This window comes from Lepidochelys kempii, chromosome 1, assembly GCF_965140285.1.
Source record: "Lepidochelys kempii isolate rLepKem1 chromosome 1, rLepKem1.hap1, whole genome shotgun sequence".
Lineage (NCBI taxonomy): Eukaryota > Metazoa > Chordata > Testudines > Cheloniidae > Lepidochelys > Lepidochelys kempii.
Window position 1 is genome coordinate 242,312,174 of NC_136380.1, and position 20,962 is coordinate 242,333,135.

The 20,962-nt window shown below is 42.7% G+C and overlaps 1 protein-coding gene across 8 annotated transcripts in view; it reads right to left on the bottom strand.

Annotated features, from left to right (window-relative positions):
* Positions 1 to 20,962, bottom strand: part of ADIPOR2 (adiponectin receptor 2) — a 66,405-nt gene that overhangs the window by 14,721 nt on the left and 30,722 nt on the right. The window contains exons 1-2 of one of the 8 annotated variants that reach the window (XM_073320299.2): positions 12,658 to 12,842; positions 12,144 to 12,180 (exon numbers count right to left, since the gene is read on the bottom strand). The exons of 5 other annotated variants lie outside the window; for them this stretch is intronic. The gene's annotated coding sequence lies outside the window, so the exon portion shown is untranslated. Of the gene's footprint in view, positions 1 to 7,631; positions 7,754 to 12,143; positions 12,181 to 12,657; positions 12,843 to 20,962 lie in introns of those variants that run through there. 2 more of the 8 variants (XM_073320291.2, XM_073320309.2) reach the window with 2 other exon arrangements.

A 20,962-nucleotide genomic window follows, 5' to 3' on the forward strand; every position in this document is an offset into this window, starting at 1 on the left:
TTATCTAGTCCAGTGGTTCTCAAACATTTGTACTGGTGACCCCTTTCACATAGCAAGCCTCTGAGTGCAACCCCCCCTAATAAATTAAAAATACTTTTTAATATATTTAACCACCATTATAAATGCTGGAGGCAAAGCGCAGTTTGGGGTGGAGGCTAACAGCTCGTGAACCTCCATGTAATAACCTCAGAACCCCTTGCGGGGTCCTGACCCTCAGTTTGAGAACCCCTGATCTAGTCTGACCTCATGTATGATAGCCGCAGAACTTCACACCTTAGTAATTCCTGCATCAAGCCCAATAACTTGTAGTTAACTACTGCATCTCTTAAGGAAGCTTCCAATGTTGATTTAGTCCCTTCAAGATACAGAGAATCTGCCATATCCCCTTTATATAATGTACCAATGGTTCATTACCCTGAATGTTAATTTGTACTTTATTTCCAGTTTGAATATGTCTAGCTTCAACTTTGAACCACTGGATCTTATGTCTTTGAGGTTAAACAGCTAGGATTAAAGAGTCTTCTCCCAGTGTAAGTACTTCTAGACCATGATGTTGCCTCTTAACCTCTTCAACAAGCTAAAAGAATTAAGCTTCAGTCTTTTATTGTAATGAGCGTTTCTTAGACCTAGATTCATTTTGTAGCTCTTTTCTAAACTTTCCATTTTTTCCAACATCCTTCTTAATTTACTGACACCAAAACTGGACACAGTTCATTTGACAAGACCTGTTTTTCATAAAATTACATTGTCACATTTATATTTGTGTCCTTTTATTCTTCAGTGATAGTCTCGTAACAGCCACTGTATTATTTTGCTCAGGATCGAAGCCAGGCTTCCAGACCTACAGTTAGCTAGTAACCTGGTTTACTTTAACTACTGGCATAGCAATGACTCCTGTCTCCCTCTGGAACTTGCCGAAGTTTATTAAAATCTAACATCAATGATGCAAAACTCCTCAGTCAATCCTTAGAACTCCAGTGTGAAAATTATCCAGACCAGACTTAAAAAAAATATATTTTAAAGAAAGGAGAATATTAAACAGCATCTTACTACTGTTGGAATAGAAATTGAAAGTAAATACAACATCCAGCTTCATTCCAAATACAAAAACATCTCTGCTTTTCAGCATCATTGACAATTTTACAATCTCCACCCAGTAACAGGACACCTCTTTATCATTAGGATTTTTTGTTCCAGATTTATTTTAAATAATTCCTTTAAGGTTTGGATCTGCTTTGCACTACAATACTCTGCATGCTATAAGGCCTCCTTCATAGGTCAGCCTTGTTACAATGTACACTTTCCAAGATCAGACCTTACAGAAAGGTAGGACTGGAATTTGAATTCCAGCACACCTGACATGGGCTAAACAGACAGAGAGGGATTCCCTAATGTAACTAAGGCCTGTCAGACTACAGCAGAATCAAATAAAGTGTTCAAACTAACCGTTATTGTTTTTAAAACAAGAGGGGCTGGAAGCAAGGGATCTTGACTGAATGATCTTAAATTAAGGAATCCATTATTCCCCTACTTCACTGTCTAGCAGAGCCTAAATTTGTTTAGCCTCGGGATACACTTTAAGACCCAAAACATCAGGCTTTTTTATTTCTAGTATGAGGAAAAAAGTTTTAATTTGTGTGGATTTTAGGAACACTTAATTATGAACTACATTCCAAATTCTGCTTGCATATTGGAGATATGCTAATAAATGAATAAAACACCAAGCTCTTTACAGTAGTGATAGGAGGAACTGAGACAGCAAGCACCTTGAGACATGGCAACATTAGGTACCATGCACACAAACCAAATTGCTGCCAAGCAACAGTGTTTTTCCATTTCCTTCCTGCAATCAGGCTATAAAGTTAATGTTCAAGAAAACATTAAGGCATTAATATTTAATGTGAGCCAAAGTTTTGAGGTTTTTCAATACTCTTATTTTTCCCCCCAAAATAAAGTATCTGGTTAAGACGACGATGAAATATTTTGGTTCTTACTAAGGTATATATTGAAATGTATTTCAAATGTAGAAACAGTAACTCCCTCTCCTGTGCTCTCCTATGTCCCATTAGGCTGAACGAATGAGGAACTGCCAGTGTTAGAGAGAGGTAGAAGTATGTCACTGGAGCATGACACTAGCCTAGCTTCCAGGCGGTGCATTATTCAACAGCCATCATTCATGACAAGGGGAAAACAGAGTACCAGAGCTCTAGGAAGGATACCGACACCTGCCTCTCATAACAGCAAGGATCCTTTGCTTCACCTTAGAAGGTATAACTTACATAAAGAACATTCCCTCAAAAGTCAACACTTCCCAGTAGCCCAGCAGAACAAATGCATATGCAACTCTAAGGGTTGGTGTAGCGACCCTTTGTTTAGGATTTCTACTGGGGACAAGAAGAGTGTGTCCAACACTGAGGGTATGTCCACACTGCAATCACAATGTGAGACTGCAGCATACCCAGGGTCCCAGGCTAGTCTTGTCTGACTGGGACCCTAGATCAGAGGTGGGCCAACTATGGGCCACGGGACAGTCCTGCACTGTGGTCAGGGGATGGGGAACAAGGAGGGTTGGGAGTGGGAGTCCTGGGGGGCCTGTCAGGGAGCGGGAGTGTGGATAGGAGTCGGGGGCAGTCGGATAGGGGTCAGGGGACAGGGAGGGGGGGGTTGGATAGGGAACAGGGGTCCCGGGAGGGGATGGTCAGGGGACAAGGAGTAGGGGAAGTTGGATGGGTTGGGGGCACTGAGGGGGGCAGTCAGGGGGGAAGAAGTGGGAGGGGCAGGGGACCAGGCTGTTTGGGGAGGCACAGCCTTCCCTACCCAGCCCTCCATACCGTTAACACAACCCTGATGCGGCCCTTGGGCCAGAAGGTTTGCCCACCCCTGCCCTAGATACATACTCAAGCAGCTACCATCCATGCGGTCCTGACTTCACTACTCAAGACAGCAGCTAGATCAATAGAGCCCTGAAAATCCGCAGCCATCCGGACTACGTTTGTGGATCCTGGATGGCTGCGGATCCAAATTTTATATCGAGAGCCCTGCAAATCTGCGGATATCCACGGACCATCTTTGCAGACTGCATGCGGACATCAAAGCTAGCTCAAGTATATCCACATGCTGCAACTGCAACTCTTGATTGCAAAGAAGATTTACCCAGAGACAGTCACACTTTGAAACCCAACCCTGCCAGAGACAAGAGGCATTTTTAGAAGCTTTCAATTCTCATCAAAATTTAAATAGTAAGAAAAGCTGGTTTGTGCTTTACAGGAATTCTCTATGAATGCTATTGTCTGACTGATTTCACAAGGGAAATTATCTATTTGATTTAGATATTTATCCTTGGTAAAGCTTTCCCACTGCTGTGTAGAGTTGGAAGCAGAGATGAGAGAGGAAGGAGTTTGATTTTTTTTTTTAAATGGTGTTGTGTATATAAAACTTAAGACATATCTTTGGAGATGAGGGGAGGAAGAACAAGCATGAGTTGGTGTGAAATTAAGTACAGGACATCACAACTTATGCCTGACTACAATTCCCATTATTCCTTGAAGATTACTAGCTAGGTAATGCAATACGTAATGTCACCCTGACACAGGGCCAGGAAATGCTGTCTCAGGTCTCCAGTTTTAACTGAAGAACATAGAGGGCAACTGGTATCAAACCCAAAAGGAGCTTTTAGAGAAAGTCAGTTAGTTTTGTATTTTAAATACACAAGCTTCAGAATTTTACCCTTTCCCCCTTCTCCACTGAGTTCTGTTAAAATGTTGAAGGAAAGGACTATAAATAGATGCTTCTCATGTCATACACCTGTTATACAGAATGCATCATGTGAGGCGGTGAGGAGGGGGATGAATGGATTTCTAGTGTTATGCATTGCCCATTCCAGATATGAAACTGCTGTACAACCACATGGCAACTAGAGACTCCACTGATACGGAGTGATGACCTGCCCCTGAAATTAGGAGTGGTGGTGCAGTCACTAAGGGAGGAAGCCAGCCACTGCAATGAGCAAACATTAAATCAGGGGTTGGCAACCTGTGGCACATGAGTGGATTTTTACTGGCACACTGCTGCCAGCCGGGGTTCTAGCCGTTGCCCCCGCTCAGCCCGCTGCCAGCCTGGGTGAATGGAACCCCAGGCCCGCAGCAGGCTGAGCGGGGCTGGCGGTTGGGACCAGGCTGGCAGAAGCCGGCGGACAGAACCCCAGACCGGCGGCGGGCTAAGCGGCTCAGCCCGCCGCCGGTCTGGGGTTTTGTCTGCCACTGTAGTGCATGAAATTTCTCCCCGTAGGAATGTGCTACTTGCAGAGCACCAGGACTGGCAGCTGTAAGTAGCATACCCCTATGTGGAGCAATTTAATACACTACACCCGGCCCCGCTCAGCCTGCTGACAGTCTGGAGTTCTCAAAATATGTTCTCTCACCCTGTATCAAAAATTACACTACAATTAGCTTGAAAACTTACAAATTTTGTATATTACAGTAATTGTTAAATTTATAATTACGTTAATACATAGATTTGATGAAACAAATTAGTTGTACTTATGTGCCTGTGCTTAATTTGTGTTTTTGGTGATTTACCTTCTAAACAAATCTTGCATGTCTCACACCCCCAGAAAGGGCACCTCTCACCTCCAGGGGGTGCATGCACCCCAGGTTAAGAACCACTGCACTAAACTGATAAGATTTGCATTTTAATTTAATTTTAAATGAAGCTTCTTAAACATTTTTAAAACCTTGTTTACTTTACATACAACAATAATTTAGTTACACAATATAGACTTATGGAGAGGCCTTCTAAAAACGTTAAAATGTATTACTTGCATGTGAAACCTTAGAGTGAATAAATGAAGACTCAGCACACCCCTTCTGAAAGGCTGCCTGTTTAGATTTTAGATCATTTAAACCGGTGATACTCAGATCTCAGTGGTTCAGGAGCCAAATTAGCAATCAGCATAATCCAAAAGAACCACAGTGGTGTAAATTCATTGTTTCATTTACTATTTTCATATATATTTATATTTACTTGGTTATTCTGACCAAAAGTATTATTTCATCAACTACAGTTGGTTAATAATAAAGTAAAAACATTGTGATTGGTTAATAATTAAATTACACAGTGTCTCCCACAACAGGGTCTGGGGTAATGCCATGTTGAGTTTGACACTGGACCCATTTTCAATCTTAATCTTTCTGTAGGAAACACTGAAGAAGGCTAGTGGCATGGGTGGATGTGTGGCTCAAGTCATTAATATCTGCAAGTTTTTTTGTTTTTAGTTAATATAAGGGGGAGGTTTCACAGCTGCTATCCAGAACCTACGCAACACAAGTTCCCGGGAGAGCACCCTACTAGAAAAGACCCTCCCAACAGCTGGAGATGACTGGACTTCTCACTAGCATACTGCTTCTGACCCAGTGGTACCTCCTGCCTAATTTTGCATCTATATCTGGCAAATGAGTTTTGTTCTCTAGCTAGTCTGCCTAGTAAATTTTTGAAGACTTATTCCAGCCCATTTGAAGTTTCACTTTTGCTTTGAATCTTTCAGAAACGGGGACACCATTCAAGGTGCAGTCTTACTAGTGCAGCATAAAGGAATAGCAATACCTGGTCTCACAAAAGATTGCTTGAAGAAGGCAGATTGGCACACAAACAGCAGCAGAAAATTGCAAACTCCTGCACAGTTTGAAATCCACCATAACCTCACGTCTCTCCACAGCCTTAAGAACTGCTTTAAATTAACAGCTATGCTGATATACTCTATACTAGTTCAGCTACACTCACTGCTGACATCCACTGCCTGCAATGGGCATATTTTTGTAGCATACATCTTGTTTACAGTGGGAACTGCTTGTCATCAAGCGACTTTCTGTAATAAATACTTCATACACCTTTTTTTTTTTTAAACAAGCTACAAAATAGCTTCTAGAGATGTACTCAGCATTAGTTTCCGAGAATGTGAAAGCATTTAGAATGAGCCCGGCATACCAATATCTTTGAAACCTACCCTCTTCCATTTTTATCCTGTAATATTAAAGGCTTGATTTTTAGAATTTTATTTTAAAAGTCTTACGTTTAAGATCCCCCCCTCTCCCCAAAGAAAACCACTCTTAGTTTCCCAGAGTGGATCAGAAAATTGGTCTATGAGTGGTCTGCATCTGGCAATAAATACCTCTGGTTTCAGAAAAAAAGCAAACACCCTCTCCCTATACTGAACCCAGGTTATACATGGAAAATGGGGGAAAAGGAAGATATTCATTCCTTCCTGTACTATACAGGATGGCAGGTTTGGTATTAAGCACAAGATGATTATTTAACATGCTTGGCTACCAGTACTGTGTCAAAGTTAGCAATCCTTCATTGTTTTCTTAAGAGTTCAGCAATGAGAGTGTCTCAATTTTCCACTGCAGTTAATTCACAACACATAGTTGGCTGAGAGTTATTAGTATTTCTTTATTTCCACTCAATTTTGATGAGCTCCAACTAAGAGACCACTTGAAATAAATGGCTGTTTAAACTATTCTGAAATTAAGACTTCAGCTCACATTTTATTTGTTAGCTAGCGATACCTTCCTCCCCATCATCACTTTTAGGAAAATCTCATCTGGCCATCCATTTGTTAGTCTGATGCCACCTGGACAAGTACACTACAATCCACTTAAAACAAGCTAAAGATCCATTGACTGCCACCACCCTTTCAGATCTGTAATGCTAGCCAGCTAGAAAGGAGAAGTGGTAAGGCATGGATTAGACTCCTGAAGAGAAGGCGGACACTGACTCTTCAGGTACGTGTGCGTGCGCTCAGACCCTACAGTGGCATGTCCTCTGAGGTTATCAGACATCTATTTCTGAGCTTCTGCCAGGCCAGACTCATGATATTTTGCTGCAGCCACAGGAGTACTGGAGACCAAAGTTTTTTTTATTTACCAACATGTGCACTTCTTAAAGCTGCCAAAAAGAACTAGAACCCTGCTATTATGAGACTCCTTTCTGAGCACAGCCATTACTTGATTACCTTGGGACTTCATGTGGCTAATTGGCAGTGTACATATCTATGTAGTTCAAGACTTTAGAGCTCTGGACTTCCTAGGTCTCAAAGCTGAACTGTTTGTTATGCCAAACCCCACATGGGCCCTGAAGCTTGCATCATATGGGTCCCAAGACTAGGTTCAGTCTAGAATCACGCTATGGAAAAAACGGTGCTGAATTTATTCCAAACAGAGGCACCACTCTGTATAGTAGTGTTTTGAGGGCAAGGCAGTAAGTCATGATCATATTCATGTGTGTGTGTCTTGGTTAACCATTATTTTACAGTCAGATAACGTAGAACATGGCATTTTCATATTGACATTTGATCCTTTCTTTAGGATATATGCTGGAAGATGGACGTTGATTAGATTGTGAGCAAATGGGACCGTTGTGATCATATTAAACTCAATGCTGATATGACAAGTCATAAAACAAGGACATGAACTTGGAGGTCTCACTATAACAGGATTTAAAAGAGAACTGGATAAATTCATGGAGATTAAGTCTGTTAATGGCTATTAGCCAGGATGGGTAAGGAATGGTGTCCCTAGCCTCTGTTTGTCAGAGGCTGGAAATGGATGGCAGGAGAGAGATCACTTGATCATTACCTGTTAGGTTCACTCCCTCTGGGGCACCTGGCATTGGCCACTGTCGGCAGACAGGATACTGGGCTGGATGAACCTTTGGGCTGACCCAGTATAGCCATTCTTATGTTTATACATCAACTTACTGGAAAAGAAACAAGCCAGAGTGTATAACAGATGGATAAAGTGTAAAGTTTGACTTTCAAGTTATTCAATACTTTTTGGAGGTGGCATGCAAAAAGTTATAGATTCCAATAACTTGAAGGCATTGTCCATTATGTGCTGTAGAGGTAGGCCAAGGAGGGCATTAAAGCAACATTAAAAATACTACCATCTTTGTGGTCCCTTGACATCCAATACAGTTAGTTTCATTCTGAGTGAAGCCACCACGTCCCAATGCTGGTGATAACACTTACCAATTGGCCGCTTTTGGCAGAAGATTATGTTAATTGGTTTCCTTTTTAAAGACTATTGTACATTTAGAGTTTCTTCAGCTTATGCCCTTTGTGGTGTAAAAAGTGGCTTTGAAAGAAGTGCAATGTTCCTAAAAAAAAAAATCTTGCCTTTCTAGTTATTCTAGAATTGCACTTGAAATTGTGCTGTAAATACAGATTACACTTGAAAGCTAATTCATATTAAAGTAGAGACAAGGCCTGTAGACAAGTGTAGACAAGACAACTCTCTGTAAGTCAGTCCAATACAGGCTCCAGTAGGGTGGTGCTCAGAGCAGCAGTCAGCAAGAATAGCTGTCACAAGGACCAGAAAGAGTGAATTCTTCAGTAGTACTGTGCAAAGCTCTTTGCAGCTTGGCTACTGGTCAATGTGTGCTGAATGCCTCCAAGTTATTGGAATTTAGCACTTTTCCTCTGCTTGTCACATTTTTAAAAAACCACACACAATTTAACAACACTTTGAAATGGTTTTGGAGAACTGGTCATGGATAACTTCCTGCAGGCACTGATTAAAGGAATAGGCACCAACATTCAAGCATTTGTTGAGGAAAAAGAAGTTGTAGGGTCACTCATTTTGGCCTCTGCAATCTTAATATATCTTTTTTAGTTAGAAGTAATTACTCCCTTTGTCACTGGATGAAAGAGGGTTTGTTTGCTCTACGTTCATGACCAGCTACTGATCTGTGTGCCAGTGTTCAGTACTGACGAACACGGAGATCCCTCCACATATGCATCTGCTCAGGGAAAGGACCGTTTCCCAAATGGAAGAATGTAAGAGCTGTGAAGAACTGCACCTGCCACAGAAGGTTCTCACATACCCTTCTCCATGGCTTTTGTAGATATGCTAAACCCCAAAGCAGCAGTATGACAAAGGCAAGTTGCCTAACACTGAACTTGCAGAGAAAACACTTAGGCTTGTCTACACTGCCACTTACAGCGCTGAAACACTCCTCGCTCAGCGGTGTGAAAACACAACCCTGAGCGATGCAAGTTTCAGCGCTGTAACGTGCCAATGGAGATAGTGCTGGAGCACTGGAAGCTATTCCCCTCATGGGGGTGGTGTTTTACAGCACTGGGAGAGCTCTCCCCCAGTGCTGGAGCCGCGACTACACAGCAACTTTAAAGCACTGCTGTGGCAGCGCTTTAATGTCGGCCAAGTAGACATACCCTTACTAAATTGGGAAGTGGTTTTGTCCTGCATATTTAGGACTCAGCAATAACCTAAGGCAGGAAGTTTTATGTAGCTTGTGAAAGGGAACATACAGGTAGCCTCTCTTTCAATAACCGGGGATGCTAGAAATGTTGCCTCAAGTCCCTTCCCCCACATTTGTCCAAGTGAGGCAGATGTGATCTCCACGAGAACAAAGGCATATGGCTATGTGGAATCTAACCTTTGTGCAGAAAAACATTTGTACCAGCGAGTGCTGAATAAAACCCCTCCTCCCTCTCTTAGCTACACAAGAGCACAGCATGTGATTGTTATAAAACCAGCTGACAGGCACAGAGAACACAGAATACAGCAGGGTGCCAACGCTCCCCTGCAAAGCAGCTTCCAGACAAATAACTAGACGCCTTTGAGTTTGACCCAGCTACAGTGCAAGCAGACCTCCCTCATTACAGCTTTTCCTGCTAAGTTTCAGGCTAGCTTTTTGGGTAATAGGTGGAAAGAAGCAGGGGCAAAGAACCCTGGCTTTGCCATATGTTACTGCCCTTCTGGGTGGGGTGCTGCCTCCTCAAGGCTAAATAAGATCACGGACGCTGCTCTCCCTTTAGCACATACCCACAGGCTTAAAACCTATAAGTAAGCTCTGGATGTGCAATTGTTTTCTTTTACTGTTCAGTAGAGGGTTGCACCAACTGCAGTCCTGGCCTGTAGAGCCCAGAAATGAGGTCCTCACCCCATACTCCAGGAGTCCATAGCATACAAGGGACACAGCCCACAGGAGTTTGGGGCAGATTGTGCTCAGCAAAGAATTTTGGGACAACCTATGATATTACTTCCTAACAACCAGCAGAGCTTGTTACTTGCTTCAGCCAGTAACAATCTCAGCACAAAGTGTACATTGTGTACGTCAGGAACAGCCAATGGAGACAGTAACTCCGATGTTGCTATATTATTTCAGATGTGCAGAAGAGAGTCCCAGTAAGCATCCTTTGATAGAACCACTGCTTTTTCCTGTTCCCTAAAACAATTACCTTTACTGACAAGCATTGGTGTGTAAAACATAAAAATAGAGGAATAGGAGAATGCAAGAAACTAAGAAAATATAGGGCAACAAGGTCTGGATGTATCAGAGGTCCTTAGCTACCCTGTTATAGTCAAACATATTCCAATTTACATATACTGCAGTACCATCTACAATCCCATTAGGCGAGGCATTGTACAAACAAGAGTCCCTGGCCAAAAAGCTTACAATCCACGATAAAAGACAACATGGTGAATACAGCAAACCAGTTTGTAACAATAAGCCAAATGCCAGTCACCAGAGAAAATAGGCAGGGGTATAAAAATAATTAACTTGTTTGAACAAAGCAAGATAGATGCATGTAAATGTTTAATACACAAAAGGCACAATTAAATTATGAATACTGCCACCTAACAGCTTGCCGTTAAAGTCCTTGGTGCCAAGTTTTGCACTGGGAGGCTTAAACTGGATCCCCTCCTCAAACTGTCTACAGCAAATACAATCCCAATCTTCTGCCGAGATTTATTATCCCAAACCTTTTGCTCATCTTCAGACTCAAGTTTTAATCTTTCTTTTTTAAAAAGCAACTCTTTACCTCATCCTTACCACCTAAACCACTTTGTGCTTTAAGTCCGAGCAGAGTCTTAACAATATGCTGACATCACAACCTTTTTCGAAAAGGTCAGACTAGTTGCATTGAGAAGTAACAGCCCCAGTCTTTGAGACATGCTCCATCTGGACATCCTCCAGGACTCCTTCTACCCACTTACAGAAGTAAGTGCTAGTGCATTATTTTCCCCATCACAGGCTATCAAATCTTTCAGAGCAATGGGTCCCCATTTCACTGAGCCACTTCTATGCCACACATTACAACTACACAGTACCGCTCAGCCACAAGAAAGAAAACATCACTCAGCAGTACAAAAGACTGTGGTGGTTGGAATAAATGCAAAGAAAATGGTTCTTTTGTTCACTTTCTGTCAATGGAGAATTAAAATACAAAAGCAGAAAGTCAAGCACAGGTTTTTAGGGCTGTATAAAAAGCCCATTCATCAGGTTATAAAGAAGTCACATGCATTTGATTGTATTGGTTCAACAAAGCCACAGTAAGAGGCACTTCTTTAGGAGATATCTCTGCCTGAAGTACAGCAGGGGAACAAAAACAATCCAGATTATACAGAAACTAAAAAGGAAGGGGGGGGGGGGAGGAGAGAAGACTGTCACAGAAGCCAGGCGATCCAGCATGGGATGGAGGAAGGAAGCACCTGCTGAAGAATGCTTTACCAACACATACACACAGATCTAAACCACAGAGAGAAGGTAAATTGCAAGAAGGAAGAAGAGGGAGAGACTTGAAGAAAAGCCTTGATTTGCTCAGTCCCACTCCCACCACAACTGAACTATCTTCAGTGTCACTAACCAGCCACAAGATTTAGATATCAGGTCACTACTTCACATAAGCAAACAGAAAAAGTACAAAGGTGGAGAGTGCAACTGTATATTGCCACAATGCTACAGCAGGCTAGATGGGGTTAGGGGAGATGAATGTTCTTTGAAAGGGGAAGCATTTCATGAATGCACATGTGTCCTCAACTGCTATAATTAATGAAAAAGCTATGGGGTAGATGGAGGACTAATTGCAGCTTCAGGTATAAAAAAAATCCAAATAAGGTTATAATACTGTTTAACATGAACATGTATCAATTCTTGTATTTAGTACAAAAATTGGACACATCCCTAATACATGGTGTGTTGTGGGATAAGTATTATTGGTATTATTCATAAAGCATGTTAGGTAGGTTGCCATTAATCTTTTAAACCATCATGCATTAACATTGTCAATTTTGCAGAAAATGTGAAGTTTAATATTCTTGTTTGTACTTTTTATAGTCACTTACTTGTAAAGCCAGGTGTCTTAGTGTTAGCTGCAGAGGCCTTGAGGGTACAAAAAACAAGTTTAATACCAAAAGATTAGAATCCTTAGGAAAAATCTACTGGGTTTCTTTTTAAAGTCAGGATGTTGTACTTCTAAGAGGTTTAGTATACTGTACTTTCAGGGCAAGAAATGGATGCTATGTCGCAAGAACGAGTGTGTGATGATTTGGGAGAAATAATCCTAGCTTTCCAACAGTATGAAGTGTGCATTTCTAGCTAGTAGTTCCCTAGCTAGACTATTTAAAAATACATTTATATCAGGACCGAGTACTACCAGTCCTGGTGTTTAGACAGAATCATTTCCATCTAGGGGTGAGGTGGCAAGTGTGTATGCATGCTCATCAGGTGCAGGGAGAGTTTAGAGAAGCAGACCAGCAGTCTGAGCAATAAGTGAGGATAACAGAGTGTGGACGAGAAGGACAAAAGTGAACAATATAGGTTCACACACAACTGCAGCAATAAATGAAGGTTACTTACCTATAAGAGATTCACACACTTGGATACACTGACAGTGCAGCTTCCTACTAGCAGTGCCTATTTGAGTGTTCATGCATCCTCTCGCAGTCCCTCTCCTCAGCTTTCACATATGTTCTGAGGACAGGGATATAAGAGTGGATGTGGCAGCAGTCTGGACTGTAACCAGGGTAGAGCAAGCAGGGCAGCTGCCCAAGGTGCAAAGCCACAGGGGTGGAAAAAATGATGAAAAAACCATTAGGTAGCACATATATGTTTCCTCACCCCGGGCATTAAAATGCTTGATTACGGCACTGGCAGCAGTTGCTAAATCAGTTCCTTCCACTGCTAATGCAAGCCCAGGAATAACTAGGGCTCTGCAAAAGAGGGGAAGGAGGACGAGGAATGTGAATATGCAGAGTCCATCTTGAAGAACCTTGGTTACAAGTAAGCTTCATTTCTTTCCGTGTCCTCTGCACAGTCACACTCTTGGGACAGTTTAATCAACAGTAATATATAGGGGGAAAAAGATGGATGGCAAGGAGTTCTAATTAAATAAAGAACTGATGTACCAAACTGGGCATCCTCTCTAGTTGTGATATCTAAACATGTAATGTTTAGTAAATACAGGTACCGAACTACACGTGGCCACTTTACAAACTTCCATTAGTGGGTCATGCCACAAACATGTTGTAGAAGCAGCCAGCCACTGCTCCAGCAAAGTGTGCTCTCAGCAGAGCAGGGAGAAGATCATGAGGCATATGAAACAAACAGTTTACGTGAAGTTCTAAAATCCTTGCTATTTAAATAGAAAGCTAACACTCCTTTAGCATCCAAGCAATGTAACTTTACCTCACTTTTTATGTGAATGTGTGTGTGTGTGGGGGGGGGGGGGGGTTGGATCCACTGTTAAAGTAATGGATTGACTGACATGGAAATCCAAAATTACTTTTGGTATAAATTTTGAGTGAGAACTAAGAACTACTTTATCTTTATGAAACATTGTAAATGGATGGTCAGCCATTAAGTTCACTAACTCTCCGGGCTGAAGTTGTTGCTATAATAAACGTAATTTTAGTTGCCATATTAAAAATAGAGAACAAGATAAAGGTTCAAAGGATGGAACCATAAGCTGTGTTAGCACTAAGTTTAATTTCCATGAGAGGATAAGCTCTCACCCAGGGATAAAGATTTAATAAATCTTTCAGAAACTTCTTAATATCATGACAAAAATATAGAATTAGTATCTATTGGTATATGAAAAGCCACTACTGAGGTTAAATATACCTTGACTGGTGCAATAGATAAATGATTATTCTTTAAAAACATCAAATACTTTAATATGGACTAAAAAGGAACTGACATAAGATCAATACCCTTCTCAGATACTTCTCAGGGGAAACCTTTCCCATTTTAAATGGTTATATTTCCCAGTTTCCCGGGTGATTGTCTTTTAGTGTGAAGTAAAACGTGTTGTAAGTCTACAGAGAAAGGTCTCTCTAACTCTGAGTCCTATTGTCCACAGAGTCAGATGCAACAAAAAAGTTGATCTGGATGGTACACTTTCACTTGCTGCTGCGAGAGAACATGTGGTGACAGATAAGTGTCTGTAATTCCCTTTGGAAAGAAGGGGCAAGTCCGTGTATCACTGCTATCTCAGCCATGCGGAGGAGATAAGTCATCTTGCCGAGTCCTGTCTGATATTCTTCACAGCCATCAACATTAGAGAATGGTGGGAAAGCATACATCAGCTCTGTATCCCAATTAACAAAGAATGCCTCTATTAAAGAGGCAGTGTTCGTTCCTGCTCCTGAACAGTATTGATATTGGTGTTGAATCTTATGGCAAATAGGTCTCTATTAGGAGTACCCCAAAGAGCAAAAATGTGCAGGATCAAACACTCCTTCAAGGACCATTTGTGCAGCTGGAAAGAGTCTTTGCTTAACTGGTCTGCTAACCCAGTGAGACACCCTGCCACATGCAAAGCTACTGAATAAATATCAACATATAAACCAATCCCAAAGCTGCACTGCCCCCTTGCAAAGCTGTGAGGACTTGTTTGTTTACATAATACGTTGCCATCATATTGTCTGCCTGCTTAAAGCAGAGATCCTTGCACCTACAGAAGAATGATCTGAATGCCAAAGGAATTTCTCTAAACTCCAGAACATTGATATGAAGAGGACACTCTTGCTTATTCCACAGACCTCTTGGAAATAAAGTTTGTGAGGTATGCACCCCAGCCTGTTTTCGAGATGCCTGCTATAGTTATTGCAGAAGGAGAGGAATGGTTGAACATCACTCCCTCTCAGTACATGTTTCCGGTCCATAAAAGTTTTCTGGATTCTCTTTAGAATGATAAGTATTAGATCCATGTTGCATTCTACAGGTCTGAAGTTTCTTGCCAACCAGTGATGTGTCTCATTTCATCCAAGACAGAGGATGAGCCCCTCATGTTGTTGATGCAATAAGACCCAGTAAGGAGAGGAAGAACCTTGCTTTCTGAGAGGACTCTGAAGTAGAGCCTGAATGGTAGATTTCAGTTTCAGGAATTTGTCCTCTGGGAGGTAAGCCCTTGCCATTCTGGTGTCAAGTAGCGCTCTTATGAAAAGGATATTTTATGATGGAATCAACATGTATTTCTTTTTGTTTAATCAAAAATCCCAGCTTTTGCAACACAGCATTCAAAAGATGCTTTTAGGAGCCAATAATCTAAAACACAGAAAAAACAAAAAATCCCTTGTCATCTAAGAAAAGCTGCCACTACAGATAGGGATTTTGTAAAGACTCGAGGTGCAGTAAGGAAGGCACTTGTCACTCAAGCCGATTTGCCCAGTCCAGTATCACAGTGAGATGGGTACATATATATTTACAGTAGTCTGTCTCAAATGAATGTTGAGGCTCTGGCTAAATGGTTGTATCTGTCTTCCTCTGAATACGAAGCTGAACCCAGATCTGACAAGGAAATTGGGGATACCACTGATGTAGGGATTCACAACAGCCACAGAAATGATAAAGTTCTCCTGGTTGACCCAGATGGGGTCCTGGGAGATGGAGGTAACAACTGATGACTCACATGGTAAGGAATCAGCTTTGTGTCTCTTATGAGAAAGAGTAATATCAGATTTTTATCTAAATGACTTTTTTTCCCCTGGTCTTTGCGAAGGACGGAGAGGATCCTAGGGATACAGTTCCACTTGTACCTACGTGGTAACCACAAGAGTATATCAGTGCTGCTGGAATACTCAGATTCTTGAGGAACCAACTGAAGATGATCCAGTTATGCTCTTTTATATCTCAACCTCTAGTGTCACGTATCCACATACTCACAATTTGAATCCAGAAAAGTGCCAGACACCAAAAGATGTTTACTCTTCGACTTTTTTTTTTTTTCCCTTCAGAACCAAAGGTCCCCAATTCTACAGAGGCCTCAGGCATAGTGGTCTATTGTTCAAACCTATTTCAGTTACAGACAGTATCCTTTTTGGAACTGGGCCCAAGAGTTTTGCTACCAAATGCTTCGTGTTTTTGGATCTGGAGCTCAGTGCCAAGGCTGATGGTTTGGAAATAGAAGGCTCCCTTCAAGCCAAAGATCCCAGAGCCAATTCAGGCCTCTTATCTCTCTTTTCAGGAGCCTTAGAAACCTCAGATCTGGTAGTTTTAATTGACAAGACTTTTTGTAGTAGAAGAGCCTGGAGTCTGTTCTGCCTCTCCTTTCTAGCTCATGACATGGAAGTCCCACAGATAGCGCAATGAGAAACCTTCTCCTAGGCACTTTAGGTACCAAGAACAGAAATCTGAGGCCATGAAAACTGTAGAGCACCTGACATACCTTTGGATCCACCATCATGTGATATTAACTGTCAACAACTGCTAAAGATCTTGAATCCAAAGAAGGCTCACATCCATCTGTGATCAGCAGCTGGAAGGGGCTGAGGCAGCAACCACTGCCACTCCCCCTTTTATACTGAGGGGGTGAATGAGCGCTTTAACAGACACTGCCAGTAAAAGGTTGCATCATTCAACAGCACCAGTCAGCACATATCCCAGGAGAAGAAATATGCAGAGGACACTCAAGAAAGAAGTTTATTCTGTAGCTATGCCTAATGTCTGTGGAGCCCAACAGAAGAGTGTGTAAACAGCAAGAGTATTATTAGGGCATGTCTATATGGGGACATTCAGAAAAGTTAGACAAATTAAAGGTGTGAAGTTAAAGAGCACTAAACTCACATGGATCCTCTAAGTCAGTTACAAAACGGTCTTACTGCACTTTATCTTAATCCTCCAACACATAATCAAGGAGTATGTACTGAGGCACAAGGAGCAAGCAACTGCCTTAAGAGAGTATGATGGCAGACTACCAATCCTACTCTATTAACAGGCTTATAAAATGGCTTGGTAAAAGTACTGTACTTGGCTAGTGTGCATGGGTAACTTATCTCTACTGGATGGAGTAGTCTGGCAGTGTCTAAGCACCACACTTTTGATAGTTAAAAGCTGTTCTCAAGCTCAAGTGAGAAGAATGTGCTTTTAGAATGGACAAGCCAGTTATCTCTAAAGTCAAAATGAAGTTTCATAGAGCTATTGTGTACAGTAAACTGACAATTAAATCCTAGATGACAAACTTTTACTGTATTCAATGACAAAAAAAATGTATTAACGTAGAGTTACGGTTTCTTGGTGGTATGTTGTCCCCTTGCAGAATGGGGAGTTCAGCAAGAGCATCCAGGTAATTAATTCTGTCCTCCCGTCAAGTTAAATCTGGGGACACAGATCTCCCTTAAATAGGTGAAGAAGATCAAAGAAACACTGTTGCCTTCCTGGTGCTAGGGAAACCAAAACTATTCTGGCTCCTTTTGTTTTATTCTTTATCACTTCCTGGATGAGAGGGAAGGGTGGAAAAGGAAGAGAAGACTTTCTACAGTCTAGGATAGGGATGGGCAAATTAAGGCCTGCCGGCCGCACCACACAGCTCGGCCCTGCTCTGGGGTGCCAGGTCGGTGACTGCACCATGCAGCTCTCTGAAGCCGCGGCATGGCCCCGCTCCGAGGATTGGGGGCCGCTCCTCGTGTAGGAGGCAGAGCAGGGACATGCCACTGCTTCCGGGAGCCTCTTGAGGTAAGCACCGCTTGGAGCCCACAACCCTGAGCCTCTCCCCATGCCCCAACCCCCTGCCCCGATCCCCCTCCTGCTCTCCAAACCCCTTGATCCCAACACGGAGCACCCTCCTGTACCCCAGAGCCCGCACCCCCAGCTGGAACCTCCACCCCTTCCTGCACCTCTGCCGCAGCCTTGATCCCCCTCTGAATCCCTTGGTTCCAGCCCAGAGCACCCTTCTACACCCTAAACTCCTCATCCCCAGCCCCACCCCAAAGCCCACACCCTCATCCATAGCCCTCATCCCAATTTTGTGAGCATTCATGGCCTGCCATGCAATTTCTATTCCTCGACGTGACCCTCGGTCAAAAAATTTGCCCACCCCAGTCTAGGAAAAGGCATGTTATATGGACAGACTGTTTTGTCCTGTTCTGAGCAGAACTTGTGCAACTACATCTAGTCAGAAATAAATCTCTGTTCTGGTACCGCTCCCAGGTTGAAGATCTCATCACCTATTTCTTTAATGACTATTTGTGAAGTTCCATTATCACTGTCCTCAGTTGATCTGCCAAGCTGTTGTCCTTACATGCTAGATGTAGGGCAAGAAGGATAGATGTTAACACCCAATCCCACAGCACAACTGCCTCTTTGCAAGTCGGAAGTGCAAATCCCTCCGTTTCCTGATGTAATCCATCACTGTCATATTGTCCAACAATTTATACTACACCTTGTTCTTGCCCTGTGATATTTATATATAGTTTTTTTTCCCCCCTGAGAATTACAGTGAATTAATCTGTTGAAATACACTCCCCATCCACATTGGAGGTGCCCAAAGTGATTGTTTCTGATGGAGAGTTGAAAGGTACCCCTCAGAATGTTAACCACGTCAAGCATAGAAATATCTTTCTTGAGATGATCAGCTATGCAAACGTGCTGTCTGTATTTGGTTTGTAATTAAATGCCAGACAATGCTGCAGACTCTTCAGCCTGAGCAGAGTATAATGTGAATGAAGCCATGAGGCACGTGAGACCTAGAAAGAATTTTTAAGTGGGATTTTGACAAAGCAGTGTTATGGCAGAGCCAAGCTGCAGAAGTCTTCCTGGAAGAAAGGCTCTGCCTTCTGGAGAATAAAGAACTGCTCCTATAAAGGGAATCCTTTGCATATGTATCAATAGAGATCTCTTGATTATCTTAAATCAGAGGTGGGCAAGCTACGGCCTATGGGACCATCTTGCCCGGCCCTTGAGCTCCTGGCCTGGGAGGCCGTCACCCCCGCCGCCACACCACCGCGCGGCGCAATGCTCTGGGCAGCAGAGCCCAGCCTGATCTGGTGCAACCGTGCTGCGCGGCTGCCTTTCCTGGTGCAGCCGTGCTGCCAGCCACCAGTGCTCCAGGCAGCAAGCTGGGGAGGGGGTAGGGGGGGAGTGGTTGGATGGGTCAGGGGTCCCCAGGGGGCAGTCAGCAAGGGGAGGGGGGTTGGATGGGGCTGGGCCATGCCTGGCTGTTTGGGGAGGCACAGCCTCCCCTAACCGGCCCTCCATACAATTTCTGAAACCCGATGAGGCCCTCAGGCCAAAAAAAAAAAAAAGTTTGCCCGCCCCTGTCTTAAAGTACTAATTTCTTCAAAAGGCACATGTGTCAACTATGTCCTTGGAAAGGGTTTCTGATGAGATTTAAATAAGGATTAATAAATATATCCTGGTGTCTTAATGAGTGGCAACTGCTGACTGGTACTTTGTAAATACTCAGAAGGCAGCAGATAAACCAAGAGATAAAAATTTGTACTGAAGTGAAGTGATCTTGCCCAACCAGAAAAAAAGATATTTGTGTGCCTGGTGAAAGATATGGAAGTACACTTCTTTCAGATACAGGTTCCAGAATAGAGATGGAAGGAGCAGTTGCGGAAGGGAATCAAACTGAGTGGCATAACCATCTTTTATGGTCTCCAGAATTCACATGTCTGTCATTATGAAATGTAAGTTGGCCCTGCTAACAAGAGGGAAACATCGAAACTAAGTAAATGGATCCCTGCACTTCAGCTCTAAATTCAGAGGCAGACACAAATAGTCTCGAACCAACTGTACCTCACTCTTGGACCCTGATCCAGGGGAAGAAACTGGAACTTTTTGTACAGTGCTCTTCATCTTCTATCCCTGAAGTACTAGGCACTAACTATGGACTTTTTCCTCACATACAGACCCCTTAGATGCATCAGATATGGGAAGTTTTGTGGCCAGAGCTCCACTGCAAGAATAAGACTTGCATCCTGTTCTGGCTCCTTGCAAGCCCTTGGGGTAAGAGCGCTGCAGATAGAGCACCTTGTAATGGGCCCCGAATGTTAGGAAGACTACTGGACAAGAGGCTCATTTAGTGAAGTCAGATATTTTAACTTTTGAATCTGCCATAAATCCAGTAGTTGGAACCAAAACCTGAACTAAATATACAAAGCTAAAAATAAGATTTAGAAAAAACTAAATCGGAACCAACCAACACTAAAACATTAAGAACAATACTTGGTAAGGCAAAGATTTCTATAGAGACACGGGTCTGATTGATATGAAGAGGTTCACCTCTGTCTGCTGCTGTAGCTGAATGGAATTAACATGGTAGATGGTGCCTTTTACACACTCTCCCTCAAAACTTTCCAAGAATGCAACAGGGAGGGGTAAGAAGGGCACCTGAGTCCTCTAATAGGCTATAATATGAGAAGAGTCCATCATCTGAACTGTACCAGACAGCACATCTCATGAGTGGGAATATACAGAGGACCCTCGAAGAAAGCACTTTTATATAGGGTCGTAGGTTTGTGCAGTACCTCATTAAAAAGAGAAAATTATATGTGCTGCTGAGCCAAGAAAGCTCAATATAAGCTTATATAAAGCTAAATAGATGTTTTCCCCACTGTAAAGAATGGTGGGTTTTATAGGATTTTATTCTAACTTCTACCAACAATTTAAGATATTTTGGCAAGTCACTTAACCTACAGTGATTCAGTTCCCCGCCTGTAAAATAGCCATTATTTTCTTGGAACATGGGGTAGCAGCATTGCTCAGGTTTGGCCCAACTGCCTTCTGAGGAGACTGCTGCCGCTGCCCATGCCTGAGGCAAGTGGGGGTCAGGCTAGCTCTCAAACCTCAGGCCCAACCCTACAGGACAGGAATTGCCATTGCTGGGTAAGCCCCCATACGCCATCCTTTTCTCCTGGATTGGGATTAGGATTGCAGTGCCTGG